Source organism: Hordeum vulgare, chromosome 5H, assembly GCF_904849725.1.
Source record: "Hordeum vulgare subsp. vulgare chromosome 5H, MorexV3_pseudomolecules_assembly, whole genome shotgun sequence".
NCBI classification, from domain to species: Eukaryota; Viridiplantae; Streptophyta; class Magnoliopsida; order Poales; family Poaceae; genus Hordeum; species Hordeum vulgare.
In genome coordinates, this window is record NC_058522.1 from 539,114,043 (window position 1) to 539,131,627 (window position 17,585).

Sequence of the window (17,585 nt, forward strand, 5' to 3'; positions counted from 1 at the left end):
AGTCTTGCCTTACTAACTGGAGGGTTTTATCTCTTCTAAGGAAGCCTTTAGATATGTCCATTTTTCTGAATTAATATTTCTTGATGATGTTACGATTCCAGATGACGATAGCACAATTTCTTGGTTGTTTTGGACACTTTTTAGCTTGTCTAAAACCTGGATTAATAGCTGAAGAATTGTATTATTTTGTCTTATTATAATTTTAGAGTCTTCTTTTGGTGAGTCGTGATCAAAAAATCCTAAAATCCTACAGGAGGTGACAAGTATTTGGCTACTTCGTTTAATGCTTGGCTATATTCAGTCATATAATTATAAGACAATTAAAGTTTTAACTTCTTGCAGCAACTTCTTTATATCGAGTATATCTTGTCTTGCTTTTGTGCGAGGGAGTGAGTCTTTGCCTTTACTTAGGTAACGGCCAATTGACAACACTTCTTCTTTAATACAATCGTTATTCTTGCAAAGTACGTTATGCCTGGCCTTTGCTCCTTCTAGCTTATGTAAGGCGAGATCAATTTTATTGTTCAGACCAGAATATTTATCCGCAAGCTTTTTGGTATTCTTTGGATAAACTCTCAAATTTTTGGTCTAAATTATCTTGTCTTTTCCCCCAAGATATGTAAAAGTTATATATCACATCGACAATTGTATTTAGCTCGCAATGAGATGTATGCCAGGTATGCTCTTCAGAAGGATTTATTCTGCACCTTATATTAATATTATCTTTAGTATTTATTACCTTACCTGCGCTAACTTCTAAATTTAAATACTTTAACCTATCAATGTTTAAAATGCTGGACCTGATACCAAATATACAGAATAATTAAAATATTTATAATAAATCTAAATATATTAAGTTATAAATTCAGGTTTTAATGTTGATATACGTGATTACGTATACGAGTAAATACAAACTTATTTATTTATTTTATATTATTTTTAATACGAAATGTTTTTAAATTATTTCGCTTATATTGCAGGATCTTTGAGGGGTTGTCGAGGCCAACAAGACGACTGAGGTGTACGCAGTGGTGTAATATCCTACTCAGTACTCACCATATTTATCATTATGTTGTTTCAGATGTAGCTAAGTTCGTTCACTGGATGTTTTAGTTGCGAATTTATGGAGTAAATTCCTATCGTCTTCCCAGGCAGTTCCACCCGAAGGGAACACTTCTCTACGGCCATAAGGTTCTCATTCAAATGCCATAAAAGGCTACACACAGAACTACCGACAGAGTTTTCTCCTATAGGATCCCTAGCATACGAACTCGTTCCATAAATTCAAAAATAAAATACCAAGTGAAAACACGACACTACATCATTTCCACAACATAATTTATATATGGTTTTCCCTTTCGGGAACCCCCGAAGGGTTTACACAAGGATAAAGAAATTACCTTCTAACCACCTTCGCGAGCTTACAAATGCTCTAAATATTGTAGCTCTTTATTACACGATGAGGAAGTACTACTACTACTACTACTTGAGCAAAGAGCTTGCTAGCTGAGTTGCAACTCTGTGCTCTATCTGTGGCTGGTTCTTCTCCGTCTGGTGTCCCTCTTCGCAGCAAGGCTCCTCCTTTTATAGGCAAGAGAGCACCTCTTGGATGGCTTCCGGGAGAAGGCTCCTCTATTATTTCCTCCTTCTTTCTCCTTGTCCATCATGCACCTAGTTTTTAGGCCTTCTAGGCTTTATAGGCTTTGTAGCCATTATAGCCCTTCTTTCTAGGGTATTGAGTGCATGTTGGAGAGGTTTGCACACCGTGTCTTGGCTGCCAATGGAGGTGGCATTGTCTTCTTTTTTGATTTTCTTCCTCGTCATGATTTTGTCTTGGACTTTAATCTTCAGGAATATTACAATCTTTGGATATGCATGTGCCCGTACACTGCCTGCTGATATGTGTATACGGGCATACTTGGCTGGAAACATGCACATGTGTGTGCATTGGCTATTGATATGTGTACGCATACATGCTGCATTTTTTTTGAGGGGGGGTCTTCCCTGCCCATATAATTGATATTTCATATCAATATATACTAAGATTCTAGATTCCTACCAGCATTCAGTAGGAGTATATATATATATATATATATATATATATATATATTCAACAGTAATACATATAGTACACTTTCATGCATATATAGAATATAATATCTCTTACGATCCGTAATATCTAATTACCAATTCCTTACCAATTTCCGATGATTTTCTCCGTTTTTAGTTATGACCTTTTCAAGTAAGAATCCCATTAATTCCTCTTGAATTGCTCCTATGCGATCTTTTTGTAGGAGATCGTCCTGCATCTGTTTGATCTAATTTAAATAAGGTAGTCAATATATATGAATGAAACTCAACACAATTGATGGTAATAAAATAAGATTGTGAATATTGTTTACGTACTCAAAGTTGTTCTAAATTCTTCCTTCTCACAGGTCGTCTTGCGAATGGAATCGCAAATGTAGTATCCACATAAATTATTTCCATCTTCCTACCTCAAACACTTTACGAGAATAGTGTGTTGGAATTATGCCCTAGAGGCAATAATAAATATAGTTATTATTATAATTCCTGTATCAAGATAATCGTTTATTATCCATGCTATAATTGTATTGAATGAAGACTCATTTACATGTGTGGATACATAGACAAAACACTGTCCCTAGCAAGCCTCTAGTTGGCTAGCCAGTTGATCAAAGATAGTCAGTGTCTTCTGATTATGAACAAGGTGTTGTTGCTTGATAACTGGATCACGTCATTAGGAGAATCACGTGATGGACTAGACCCAAACTAATAGACGTAGCATGTTGATCGTGTCATTTTGTTGCTACTGTTTTCTGCGTGTCAAGTATTTGTTCCTATGACCATGAGATCATATAACTCACGGACACCGGAGGAATGCTTTGTGTGTATCAAACGTCGCAACGTAACTGGGTGACTATAAAGATGCTCTACAGGTATCTCCGAAGGTCTTCGTTGAGTTAGTATGGATCAAGACCGTGATTTGTCACTCCGTCTGTTCGGCACTAGATCGTCGTCGAGATCATCGTCGAGCTGTACGTGTGCTGAACGCGGAGGTGCCATCCGTTCGGCACTAGATCGTGGGACTAATCGCGGGATAGTTCGCGGGGCGGATCGAGGGACGTGAGGACGTTCTACTACATCAACCGCGTTCACTAACGCTTCTGCTGTACGGTCTACAAGGGCACGTAGATCACTCATCCCCTCTCGTAGATGGACATCACCATGAAAGGTCTTCGTGCGTGTAGGAAATTTTTTGTTTCCCATGCGACGTTCACCAACAGTGGCATCATGAGCTAGGTTCATGCGTAGATGTCTTCTCGAGTAGAACACAAAAGTTTTTGTGGGCGGTGATGTGCGTTTTGCTGCCCTCCTTAGTCTTTTCTTGATTCCGTGGTATTGTTGGATTGAAGCGGCTTGGACCGACATTACTCGTACGCTTACGAGAGACTGGTTTCATCGCTACGAGTAACCCCGTTGCTCAAAGATGACTGGCAAGTGTCGGTTTCTCCAACTTTAGTTGAATCGAATTTGACCGAGGAGGTCCTTGGATGAGGTTAAATAGCAACTCATATATCTCCGTTGTGGTGTTTGCGTAAGTAAGATGCGATCCTACTAGATACCCATGGTCACCACGTAAAACATGCAACAACAAAATTAGAGGACGTCTAACTTGTTTTTGCAGGGTATGCTTGTGATGTGATATGGGCAACGATGTGATGTGATATATTGGATGTATGAGATGATCATGTTGTAATAGATAATATCGACTTGCACGTCGATGGTACGGCAACCGGCAGGAGCCATTGGGTTGTCTTTATACTAATGTTTGTGCTTGCGGATGCATTTACTATTTTGCTAGGATGTAGCTTTAGTAGTAATAGCATGAGTAGCACGACAACCCCGATGGCGACACGTTGATGGAGATCATGGTGTGGCGCCGGTGACAAGAAGATCGTGTCGGTGCTTTGGTGATGGAGATCGAGAAGCACGTGATGATGGCCATATCATGTCACTTATGAATTGCATGTGATGTTAATCCTTTTATGCACCTTATTTTTCTTAGAACGACGGTAGCATTATGAGGTGATCTCTCACTAAAATTTCAAGACGAAATTGTGTTCTCCCCGACTGTGCACCGTTGCTACAGTTCGTCGTTTCGAGACACCACGTGATGATCGGGTGTGATAGACTCAACGTTCACATACAATGGGTGCAAAACAGTTGCGCACGCGGAACACTCGGGTTAAGCTTGACGAGCCTAGCATGTGCAGACATGGCCTCGGAACACATGAGACCGAAAGGTCGATCATGAATCATATAGATGATATGATTAGCATAGGGATGCTTACCACTGAAACTATACTCAACTCACGTGATGATCGGACTTGAGCTAGTGTAAGTGGATCATGAACCACTCAAATGACTAGAGAGATGTACTTTTTGAGTGGGAGTTTAGCGAATAATTTGATTAAGTTAAACTCTAATTATCTTGAACATAGTCTAAGTCCACTTTGAATATATTTATGTTGTAGATCATGGCTCACGCGACAGTCACCCTGAATTTTAATACGTTCCTAAAGAAAGCTAAGTTGAAAGATGATGGAAGCAACTTTGTAGACTGGGCTCGTAATCTTAAGCTAATCTTACAAGCTGGGAAGAAGGATTATGTCCTTAATGCTGCGCTAGGAGATGAACCACCCGCTACGGCTGATCAGGATGTTAAGAACGCTTGGTTAGCACGTAAGAAGGACTACTCAGTAGTTCAATGTGCAGTCTTGTATGGCTTAGAACCGGGACTTCAACGTCGCTTTGAGCTTCATGGAGCATTTGAGATGTTCCAGGAGTTGAAGTTTATCTTTCAAAAGAACGCCCGGATCGAGAGGTATGAGACCTCCGATAAATTCTATGCTTGCAAGATGGAGGAGAACTCGTCTGTCACTGAACATGTGCTCAAAATGTCTGGGTACTCAAACCGTCTAGCTGAGCTGGGGATTGAACTCCCGCAAGAGGCTATCACTGACAGAATCCTTCAATCACTGCCGCCAAGCTATAAAGGCTTTGTGTTGAACTACAACATGCAAGGGATGAACAAGTCACCCGACGAGTTGTTTGCGATGCTGAAAGTCGCAGAGTCCGAACTCCGTAAAGAGCATCAAGTGTTGATGGTGAATAAGACCACTAGTTTCAAGAGAAACGACAAAGGCAAGAAGGGTAATTCAAATAAGAGCGGCAAGCCTGTTGCCAATCCGACGAAGAAACCCAAAGCTGGACCTAAGCCTGAAACAAAGTGTTACTATTGCAAGGGTATGGGTCACTGGAAGCGCAATTGCCCCAAGTATCTGGCAGATAAGAAGGCGGCCAAAGAAAAATTAGGTATATTTGATATACATGTTATTGATGTGTACTTAACCGGCTCTCGTAGTAGTGCGTGGGTATTCGATACCGGTTCTGTTGCTCATATTTGCAACTCGAAACAGGAACCGCGGAATAGACGAAGGCTGGCGAAAGATGAAGTGACGATGCGCGTAGGAAATGGTTCCAAGGTTGATGCAATCGCCGTCGGCATAGTTTCATTTCAGTTACCATCAGGATTAGTTATGAACTTGAATCATTGTTATTTAGTGCCTGCGTTGAGCATGAACATTATATCTGGATCTTGTTTATTGCGAGACGGTTACTCTTTTAAGTCAGAGAATAATGGTTGTTCTATTTCTATGAGTAACATCTTTTATGGTCATGCACCCAATGTGAGAGGATTGTTCATATTGAATCTTGATAGCGATACACACATACATAACATTGAGACCAAAAGAGTTAGAGTTAATAATGATAGCGCCATATTTTTGTGGCACTGCCGCTTAGGTCATATTGGTGTAAAGCGCATGAAGAAACTCCATGCCGATGGACTTTTGGAGTCACTTGACTTTGATTTACTTGACACGTGCGAACCATGCCTCATGGGCAAGATGACTAAAACTCCGTTCTCCAGAACAACGGAGCGTGCAAATGACTTGTTAGAAATCATACATACCGATGTGTGTGGTCCGATGAGCGTAGAGGCACGCGGCAGATATCGTTATTTTCTCACCTTCACTGACGATTTGAGTAGATATGGTTATGTCTACTTAATGAAGCACAAGTCTGAAACATTTGAAAAGTTCAAGCAATTTCAGAGTGAAGTTGAAAATCATCGTAACAAGAAGATCGAGTTCCTACGGTCTGATCGTGGGGGTGAATATCTGAGTTTCGAGTTTGGTGCTCACTTAAGACAATGTGGAATTGTTTCATAGTTGACACCGCCTGGAACACCACAGCATAATGGTGTGTCCGAACGTCGTAATCGTACTTTATTAGATATGGTGCGATCTATGATGTCTCTTACCGATTTGCCGTTATCGTTTTGGGGTTATGCATTAGAAACAGCTGCATTCACTTTAAATAGGGCACCATCAAAATCCGTTGAGACGACACCATACGAACTGTGGTATGGCAAAAGGCCAAAGTTGTCATTTCGTAAAGTTTGGGGATGTGATGCTTATGTCAAAAAGCTTCAGCCTGAAAAGCTGGAACCCAAAGCGGAAAAGTGCATCTTCATAGGTTACCCAAAAGAGACAGTTGGGTACACCTTCTATCTCAAATCTGAGGGCAAAGTGTTTGTTGCTAAAAACGGAGCTTTTCTCGAGAAGGAGTTTCTCTCGAGAGAATTGAGTGGGAGGAAGATAGAACTTGACGAGGTTGTCGAACCTCTCATCCCTCTGGATGGTGGCGCAGGGCAAGGGGAAACCTCTGTCGTTGCGACGCCGGTTGAGGAGGAAGTTAATGATGATGATCATGAAACTCCGGTTCAAGTTTCTGTCGAACCACGCAGGTCGACGAGACCACGTGCTGCTCCAGAGTGGTACGGTAATCCCGTCTTATCAATCATGTTGTTGGACAACAATGAACCTGCAAATTATGAAGAAGCAATGGTGGGCCCAGATTCCAACAAATGGCTAGAAGCCATGAAGTCTGAGATAGGATCCATGTATGAGAACAAAGTGTGGACTTTGGAGGTACTGCCTGAGGGCCGCAAGGCTATTCAGAACAAATGGATCTTTAAGAGGAAGACGGACGCTGACGGCAATGTGACCGTTTATAAAGCTCGACTTGTGGCAAAGGGTTTTTCACAAGTTCAAGGAGTTGACTACGATGAGGCATTCTCACCCGTAGCGATGCTTAAGTCCGTCAGAATCATGTTAGCAATAGCTGCATTTTTCGATTATGAAATCTGGCAGATGGATGTCAAAACGGCGTTCCTTAACGGTTTCCTTAAGGAAGAATTGTATATGATGCAACCCGAAGGTTTTGTCGATCCTAAGAATGCTAACAAGGTGTGCAAGCTCCAGCGATCCATTTATGGACTGGTGCAAGCATCTCGGAGTTGGAACAAACGCTTTGATGAGGTGATCAAAGCATTTGGGTTTATACAAGTGGTTGGAGAATCTTGTATTTACAAGAAAGTGAGTGGGAGCTCTGTGGCGTTTCTAATATTATATGTGGATGACATATTGCTGATTGGAAACAACGTAGAGTTTTTGGAGAGCATAAAGGATTACTTGAATAAAAGTTTCTCTATGAAGGACCTAGGAGAAGTTGCTTACATTCTAGGCATTAAGATCTATAGGGATAGATCAAAACGCCTGATAGGACTTTCACAAAGCACATACCTTGATAAAGTTTTGAAGAGGTTCAAAATGGAACAGTCCAAGAAGGGGTTCTTGCCAGTTTTACAAGGTACGAGATTGAATAAGACTCAGTGCCCAGCAACTGATGAAGATAGAGAGCATATGCGCTCCGTCCCCTATGCTTCAGCCATAGGTTCTATCATGTATGCAATGCTGCGCACTAGACCGGACGTTAGCCTGGCCATAAGTATGGCAGGTAGGTTCCAGAGTAATCCAGGAGTGGATCACTGGACATCGGTCAAGAATATCCTGAAGTACCTGAAAAGGACTAAGGAGATGTTTCTCGTGTATGGAGGTGACGAAGAGCTCGCCGTAAAAGGTTACTTCGATGCAAGCTTTGACACAGATCCGGACGACTCTAAGTCGCAAACCGGATACGTATTTATTCTTAATGGGGGTGCGGTAAGCTGGTGCAGTTCCAAGCAAAGCGTCGTAGCAGATTCTACATGTGAAGCGGAGTACATGGCTGCCTCGGAGGCGACTAAGGAGGGTGTCTGGATGAAGCAGTTCATGACGAATCTTGGAGTGGTGCCAAGCGCACTGAATCCAATAACCTTGTTCTGTGACAACACGGGTGCCATTGCCTTAGCAAAGGAACCACGGTTTCACAAGAAGTCCACACACATCAAACGACGCTTCAACCTCATCCGCGACTACGTCGAAGGAGAGGACGTAAATATATGCAAAGTGCACACGGATGTGAATGTAGCAGACCCGCTGACTAAACCTCTTCCACGGGCAAAGCATGATCAACACCAGAACTGTATGGGTGTTAGATTTATTACAATGTAATTCGCATGATGATGTGAGGGCTAGATTATTGACTCTAGTGCAAGTGGGAGACTGTTGGAATTATGCCCTAGAGGCAATAATAAATATAGTTATTATTATAATTCCTGTATCAAGATAATCGTTTATTATCCATGCTATAATTGTATTGAATGAAGACTCATTTACATGTGTGGATACATAGACAAAACACTGTCCCTAGCATGCCTCTAGTTGGCTAGCCAGTTGATCAAAGATAGTCAGTGTCTTCTGATTATGAACAAGGTGTTGTTGCTTGATAACTGGATCACGTCATTAGGAGAATCACGTGATGGACTAGACCCAAACTAATAGACGTAGCATGTTGATCGTGTCATTTTGTTGTTACTATTTTCTGCGTGTCAAGTATTTGTTCCTATGACCATGAGATCATATAACTCACTAACACCGGAGGAATACTTTGTGTGTATCAAACATCGCAACGTAACTGGGTGACTATAAAGATGCTCTACAGGTATCTCCGAAGGTGTTTGTTGAGTTAGTATGGATCAAGACTGGGATTTGTCACTCCGTGTGACGGAGAGGTATCTCGGGGCCCACTCGGTAATACAACATCACACACAAGCCTTGCAAGCAATATAACTTAGTGTAAGTTGCGGGATCTTGTATTACGGAACGAGTAAAGAGACTTGCCGGTAAACGAGATTGAAATAGGTATGCGGATACTGACGATCGAATCTCGAGCAAGTAACATACCGAAGGACAAAGGGAATGACATACGGGATTATATGAATCCTTGGCACTAAGGTTCAAACGATAAGATCTTCGTAGAATATGTAGGATACAATATGGGAATCCAGGTCCCGCTATTGGATATTGACCGAGGAGTCTCTCGGGTCATGTCTACATAGTTCTCGAACCCGCAGGGTCTGCACACTTAAGGTTTGACGTTGTTTTATGCGTATTTGAGTTATATGGTTGGTTACCGAATGTTGTTAGGAGTCCCGGATGAGATCACGGACGTCACGAGGGTTTCCGGAATGGTCCGGAAACGAAGATTGATATATAGGATGACCTCATTTGATTACCGGAAGGTTTTCGGAGTTACCGGGAATGTACCAGGAATGACGAATGGGTTCCGGGAGTTCACCGGGGGGGCAACCCACCCCGGGGAAGCCCATAGGCCTTGAGGGTGGCGCACCAGCCCTAAGGGCTGGTGGGACAGCCCAAAAGGGCCCTATGCGCATTGGAAGAAAAATCAAAGAGAAAAGAACAAAAAAGGAGGAGGTGGGAAAGGAAAGAAGGACTCCACCCACCAAACCAAGTAGGACTCGGTTTGGGGGGGGGGAGTCCTTCCCCCCTTTGGCTCGGCCGACCCCCTTGGGGCTCCTTGAGCCCCAAGGCAAGGTCCCCCCTCTCCCACCTATATATACGGAGGTTTTAGGGCTGATTTGAGACGATTTTTCCACGGCAGCCCAACCACATACCTCCACGGTTTTTCCTCTAGATCGCGTTTCTGCGGAGCTCGGGCGGAGCCCTGCTGAGACGAGATCATCACCAACCTCCGGAGCGCCGTCACGCTGCCGGAGAACTCTTCTACCTCTCCGTCTCTCTTGCTGGATCAAGAAGTCCGAGATCATCGTCGAGCTGTACGTGTGCTGAACGCGGAGGTGCCGTCCGTTCGGCACTAGATCGTGGGACTGATCGCGGGATAGTTCGCGGGGCGGATCGAGGGACGTGAGGACGTTCCACTACATCAACCGCGTTCACTAACGCTTCTACTGTACGGTCTACAAGGATACGTAGATCACTCATCCCCTCTCGTAGATGGACATCACCATGATAGGTCTTCGTGCGCGTAGGAAATTTTTTGTTTCCCATGCGACGTTCCCCAACATAGTGTTCAATCGAAATAATAATCAAGCATGATAATGGTACTGAAACTATAATCAAAGAGATACACGGACCTAACTAATATTACTTACATTGAGTTGTCAATATTGCAACTTCTCTTTTCATTCACCCCTAACCTTCTTGGTGAACCATTTCCAAATCCTACCCGACAAAGAAAATAAATACAGTGCGGCTCAATCCGTTGCTTTGCTTGTTGGGTCCACTTCTAGAAAGTTTCTTTGTTCGTAACATTAGTAGTTACTCATTGCATTAGTAGTTACTCACTGGGTGGGTGCACCAACGACTTTCTATGAATTTGAGTTGCTCAATACGGACGGAAAGCACAACTGACTAAGAAGATTGGAAGGTGGTACGAAAATACTCATCGGGTCTTTCGCCATTCGCCGCACAAAAAGAGAGGCAAAATAGGGCAAATATACTGAAGCAGATGAACGGACGACCAATCGACTACAAGAAGAAATGAGAACTGTTTTTCTATTTGGAACTCCAAAGTCAAAGAATGGTTTTTCACCGCCGCCTCTTTGAATCAAAAGGAATAATAATTGTAATTACCTCTGGAGCATTTCACTCAGGTCTGCCCACGTCTTGGCGTTTTTACATTTCGAGTCCATGACAAGTACTACTCATTCGACAACCTCAATGACTAGGAGAATAAAATGGAACTTGTGCATGCATAACTCATCAATTACACTTAACATCAAGTAAGCGAAACAGAATGTGTACAAGCCAGTAACACTCACATGTAGCTGTAAGGAAATAGTATTTCCCTTTTGGTTGGTTGTTTCCTTAACGCCCTTAGCAAGTTATCTGTTCTTTCCTTGGCGTTGTTTTTTACGTATAATCATGTATGTTATTTGGGTCAATGAACCCAATGTCATAGATTTGTCCTCTTTTGAATTCGAGAATCTTCATTCTGCATAATACAGTGAGGATAATTATACATGCAATCATGGTCGAGCCCTATGGTCCAAACCTGCAGCACGCGCTACAGGGTCTAAAGTAATTTTTTAGTACTAATTATCATGCATAAATCACGAGGCATCAGGGTCAGCCAGCTGTTGTGCCACAGGGCCCATCAATCCAACCCACGTCAGACTCTCTCTAGCAGGTCTGTAGCCCAAGTCGCACGCCGTGTCTCTGTAGGAATTATGCCCTAGAGGCAATAATAAATATAGTTATTATTATAATTCCTGTATCAAGATAATCGTTTATTATCCATGCTATAATTGTATTGAATGAAGACTCATTTACATGTGTGGATACATAGACAAAACACTGTCCCTAGCAAGCCTCTAGTTGGCTAGCCAGTTGATCAAAGATAGTCAGTGTCTTCTCATTATGAACAAGGTGTTGTTGCTTGATAACTGGATCACGTCATTAGGAGAATCACGTGATGGACTAGACCCAAACTAATAGACGTAGCATGTTGATCGTGTCATTTTGTTGCTACTGTTTTCTGCGTGTCAAGTATTTGTTCCTATGACCATGAGATCATATAACTCACTAACACTGGAGGAATACTTTGTGTGTATCAAACGTCGCAACGTAACTGGGTGACTATAAAGATGCTCTACAAGTATCTCCGAAGGTGTTCGTTGAGTTAGTATGGATCAAGACTAGGATTTGTCACTCCGTGTGACGGAGAGGTATCCCGGGGCCCACACGGTAATACAACATCACACACAAGCCTTGCAAGCAATGTAACTTAGTGTAAGTTGCGGGATCTTGTATTACGGAACGAGTAAAGAGACTTGCCGGTAAACGAGATTGAAATAGGTAAGCGGATAGTGACGATCGGATCTCGGGCAAGTAACATACCGAAGGACAAAGGGAATGACATACGGGATTGTATGAATCCTTGGCACTGAGGTTAAAACGATAAGATCTTCGTAGAATATGTAGGATCCAATATGGGCATCCAAGTCCCGCTATTGGATATTGACCGAGGAGTCTCTCGGGTCATGTCTACATAGTTCTCGAACCCGCAGGGTCTGCACACTTAAGGTTCGACGTTGTTTTATGCGTATTTGAGTTATATGGTTGGTTACCGAATGTTGTTCGGAGTCCCGGATGAGATCACGGACGTCACGAGGGTTTCCGGAATGATCCAGAAATGAAGATTGATATATAGGATGACCTCATTTTATTACCGGAAGGTTTTCGGAGTTACCGGGAATGTACCGGGAATGACGAATGGGTTCCGGGAGTTCACCGGGGGGGGGGGGGCAACCCACCCCGGGGAAGCCCATAGGCTTTGAGGGTGGCGCACCAGCCCTTAGTGGGCTAGTGGGACAGCCCAAAAGGGCCCTATGCGCATTGGAAGAAAAATCAAAGAGAAAAGAAAAAAAAGGAGGAGGTGGGAAAGGAAAGAAGGACTCCACCCACCAAACCAAGTAGGACTCGGTTTGGGGGGGGAGTCCTTCCCCCCTTTGGCTCGGCCGACCCCCTTGGGGCTCCTTGAGCCCCAAGGCAAGGTCCCCCCTCTCCCACCTATATATACAGAGGTTTTCGGGCTGATTTGAGACGATTTCTCCACGGCAGCCCGACCACATACCTCCACGGGTTTTCTTCTAGATCGCGTTTCTGCGGAGCTCGGGCGGAGCCCTGCTGAGACGAGATCATCACCAACCTCCGGAGCGCCGACACGCTGCCGGAGAACTCTTCTACCTCTCCGTCTCTCTTGCTGGATCAAGAAGGCCGAGATCATCGTCGAGCTGTACGTGTGCTGGACGCGGAGGTGCCGTCCGTTCGGCACTAGATCGTGGGACTGATCGCGGGATTGTTCGCGGGGCGGATCGAGGGACGTGAGGACGTTCCACTACATCAACCGCGTTCACTAACGCTTCTGTTGTACGGTCTACAAGGGTACGTAGATCACTCATCCCCTCTCGTAGATGGACATCACCATGATAGGTCTTCGTGCGCGTAGGAAATTTTTTGTTTCCCATGCGACGTTCCCCAACACACATGACAATATGCATAGTTTTAACTTTCTACCTCGCGATAAAATAAGGGAAATGATTCCCTTTACCCGGCCGATCCAGCGCGAGGCGTCCGCCGCATCTAGCGTGTGACGCATGTCCTATTTGGACCTTCTGCACCGTTCTATTTTTTTTCTTATTATTACCGTCCATGGTCGACTCTGTTGAAAAAAAAACTGCAACGGAAAAGTTTATGCACACGCCCTCTATATTTTTGCAAAAGGATTAGGCAAGATGACACTTGCTAAAAAAACTACAACATGACTTCTGTTACAATGATGGGCAACCGAGAAAAAGAAAATGAAATGATCCGAAAATGATTTGCAACCGGTCTCTTGTTGCAGAAGGCCAAGCGCAACAAGACTCCTATTGCACAGAACGAACAATGAAGGACGGAGAAAATGGTCCGCTGTTCGAGGCTTTTTGCAACAAGATCGGTGTTGTAGAGAGACGTGCGCAACAACTTGCTTGTTACAATTCTGTTTGCTCACCTGAGGGATATCTACCGGCTCTTTTTGTCCTAATCCGACGGCTATGGAGGTGGACGACCTTTTCCATTGCTTCAACCGGCAAACGCCTAGTGCGGCTCATAAAATAATTTCCGGTGCCTTCCAATCCTATGCAACTCGTATGGATCACACTCTCTACTCTCTTGATGTATGGATTGTCTCATTTATTCAAGAGGAAATGTATTTGAAATTGAGAGACACGGAAGAGATTGATATTTATCGGTTGAGAATTAATGACATGAAAGGTGCCCCGCTGCCCACCACATTGCATGGTTTGTGTTGGCCTATAATATTTCAGCACCTATAAATGAGCTCAATTTGGGTATCATCACATTTATGTGTGGCAATCCACATATTTGCCATGTAATAGACTCTCACCGGTTCCACACCTCCCAAGTCCCAACTATATCCATTCACAAAGATTTAAGCATACAACGAGTCTACTATGAGGATGCTTGATACTTTTAGTCCCAATGACTAAAAGTAATGAGACTAAAACTTGCTAGCCTCACTCATGCTTGGATCCAAATACTAAAGAGACTAAAATCAAGTTAATGAGCATTTATTATCCTCCAAACCCTCCATCCAGAACTTGCATGAGGAATTAAATGAGGAGAGAGATGACTAATGCACATTTAGTAGGGGTACCCCTGACTAAAAGATTTTAGCCTCAAGACTAGTTTTAGCCTCTCTTTAGTCAGTGGTGTTTGGAACGTTAGCCTCTTAAAGAGACTAGTTTTAGTCAGACTAGTTTTAGTCTCTTGGATCCAAGCACCCTCTATATTACTCCCTTCGTTCGTCAAAAACTGTACATCTAGTACTCCCTCCATCTCAGTTTATAAGTCCGACACGTGTACCTAAGTCATCAAATTGACCAACTTAATGATAAACATATACTATAAAAAATATATCATTAAAAAAATTAGACGTTCTATTTTTTAATGATATATTTTTTATATTAAACAATAATTTTTATATAAATCAAATTGACGACATAGATACACGTGTGTGCCTTCTAAACTGTGATGGAGATAGTGCTAGAATTTGTTCCCACAAAGAGTGTACATCTACACCCCCAATGCACTTAGCCTTTAATTTTACTGGTATTAAATAAGTAATGTATCAACTTGTGCTCTATTCATTGGCTGCATGCCTAACCTTAAATACTGTATGCAGCAACCGGTATTTAATCCCTTTCTTTCAATGGTTGCATGTACACATAAGTCGTTATTTTTGAACATTAATTATGTCATGAAGGTTTCTCTTGATTTATGTGTACATCTTTATATGTACAGTCTTTCACGGACGGAGGGAGTACATGCATTTCCAAAATAAAAAAGTTTAAGACACGTGACACTTACTACTTTGTTAATTAATCTCTACTATTAAAGGGGATGTGCCGTCGTGATGGTTCGACCAGAGCGATGGTTCGACCTCTTGATCCCACCTCCCCACTTCCTCCTGCTACCACTTTCACCGATTTTTATCATCCCTTCGTAAACCAGGCGATTAAATTAAAAAAAAAACCTTTGTCCGGTCCTTCTATCCACGCCCATAAAAAACCAATAGAAAGGGGGAAAATCTCACCACCCATGAACGCACGTCCCACTTCTGCGCACCTATCTCCCCGACCCGGTCGCTCCAGCCTCCAGATCACGTCTCTCTCCTCGCGGTTACATACTGAAGCCAAATTAGACTGGATCGATGGATCCAAGCCCTTCCATCTCATCGTTCTTCACCGAGTCCAGGAGGATCTCGACGCGCGAAGGGAGACGAGTAGGAGCGTCGTGTCCTCCGGCAGCGATGAAGGAGGCCCAGGTAACCCTATCTCCCTACCCTCTCTCCAACCCATCTTCTCCCTGTAGCCTGTACTGGCGCATCCACACGTTCTCCTCTCCCATATGGCATGGACCGGCGAGTGGCAACGGGTGGCGGTAGACCGGCTGGTGGCCCAACGGACGGCGGGACACTGACTGGTGGGTGGCGGCGCAACGGACAGCGGGAGATTGGTTGCTGGCATCGGACGGCGGGAGGCGCTGGGGATCGTGGGAGGAGCAGGTAGCTGTAGCCTGTCGTCGGTGGAAGCTCGACCGCTAGGATGCAGGAAGAGAGTGGGAGCGTGGTGCGCGATTGGAGGCGGAGCAGGCTGTCTTGCGGTTTAGCATCCACGAAGTGTCCGAGGCTGCAACATGCCAACACCCTTTGGTGTATAGGCAACCGCGGGAATGGAGAGAGACCTGAGCGGAAGGGGTATGGGATCGACTCTGCCATGGGCATGTTGTCCGCCGCTGCAGGCGGGGACTACGGTGGGGCCGTGGGGGTTGATTTGACATGGATTGGATCGTTAACCATGGGATGGGGATCAGAGAATTTGGGAACTACGTTTGGATAATTGATCCTCAATTTAGCTTCTTTGTTTGCACAGTCGAATTAAGGTTACAGCATCTCTCATATTGACTGTTGGTTCTCGAGCTATTGGACTTATGGGGCTTTCTGGAAGGTGCCTTGTTTTGACTGTTGGTTTACAGGGGGTTTATTCTGTTGACTTCATCTTTCCTGATTTGCTTTGAACATTGTACTTCCAGGACATGGTTTTCTGTGCCCTTGGTAACCATGTGCCCTTGCAGACATTGACATGGATGAGAGATAATATAGTTCGCTATCTGGAAGACTGGGATTGGCGTTGTTGCCTAACTAGCCAAGCAAGCTTATCCTATCCCCTGACTGTTTGATGCATCATTTAGCTGTTTATAGGCAGCTTCATTTCCCCAAAGCAAAAGTTGAAACAAAGGTTTCTTGGTCCACTACAGGTCCTAACTGACGATTTAGGTCCAACATGATGCTGAATATGTTTGAAGATCTTCTAAATCCTGCACCTTTCCAATTCATCATAATTTTTTCAACATATAATTTATCTTACAGAGACAAAATTTAAACATTCAGATTGATTTGGTGGATGTACAAGGTTCGAAGGTTTCTCTGGAGCATCAATCTAGACGGGGCATCCTACAACTGAAAAAACCCAGTGCTCTCTATTTTGATCTGTTGAAGAAGCTTCTGTTGTCTTAGCTGCTAGCATTGATTGTGGTTTCTTGCTTCCGCCTTCTTGTGGTTGCAGATTGTTTAGCCCAAGCCATGCTGGTAGCCATCAAAATCTGTCGTATTTTTGGCTTGTGATCCTCTCCTGACTTATATTTGGGTAATGTGGATGGCTTGATATGCAAAAAGAGGTTAGGGATTAACGCTTTATACCAAAACAATGGAGAGTTGAAGCTTCTGAACTGGAAGCTTGAACAAACAAATTGCCATGGACACTCTACTCCTCATCATGTCTTTGATTAGTGTCATTTCCACTGAATATGATTCCGATTTGTTGGTATAGAATTGATTTTCAGAAGTGATGTTCTTCTGGTGGTTCTCCAGTGGGATCTGGATACGAATCTTCAGTGCATCTTCTCGGTTTGCTGCGGAACTTCCTATTTTAATTTGGCAACTTGTAAAATAAGTCTGGCTAAATTTGATGACTACTGCTGATTGTATACTTTTCAACTCAAGTAGCTTGTACATGTCAGTTTCATTCATGCTGGATATTCTCATTCAGGTTCTGGAATTCATAGCTTTCCTTATTTGTGCCCGTATCTCCCTGCCTTGTGATCTTGTGC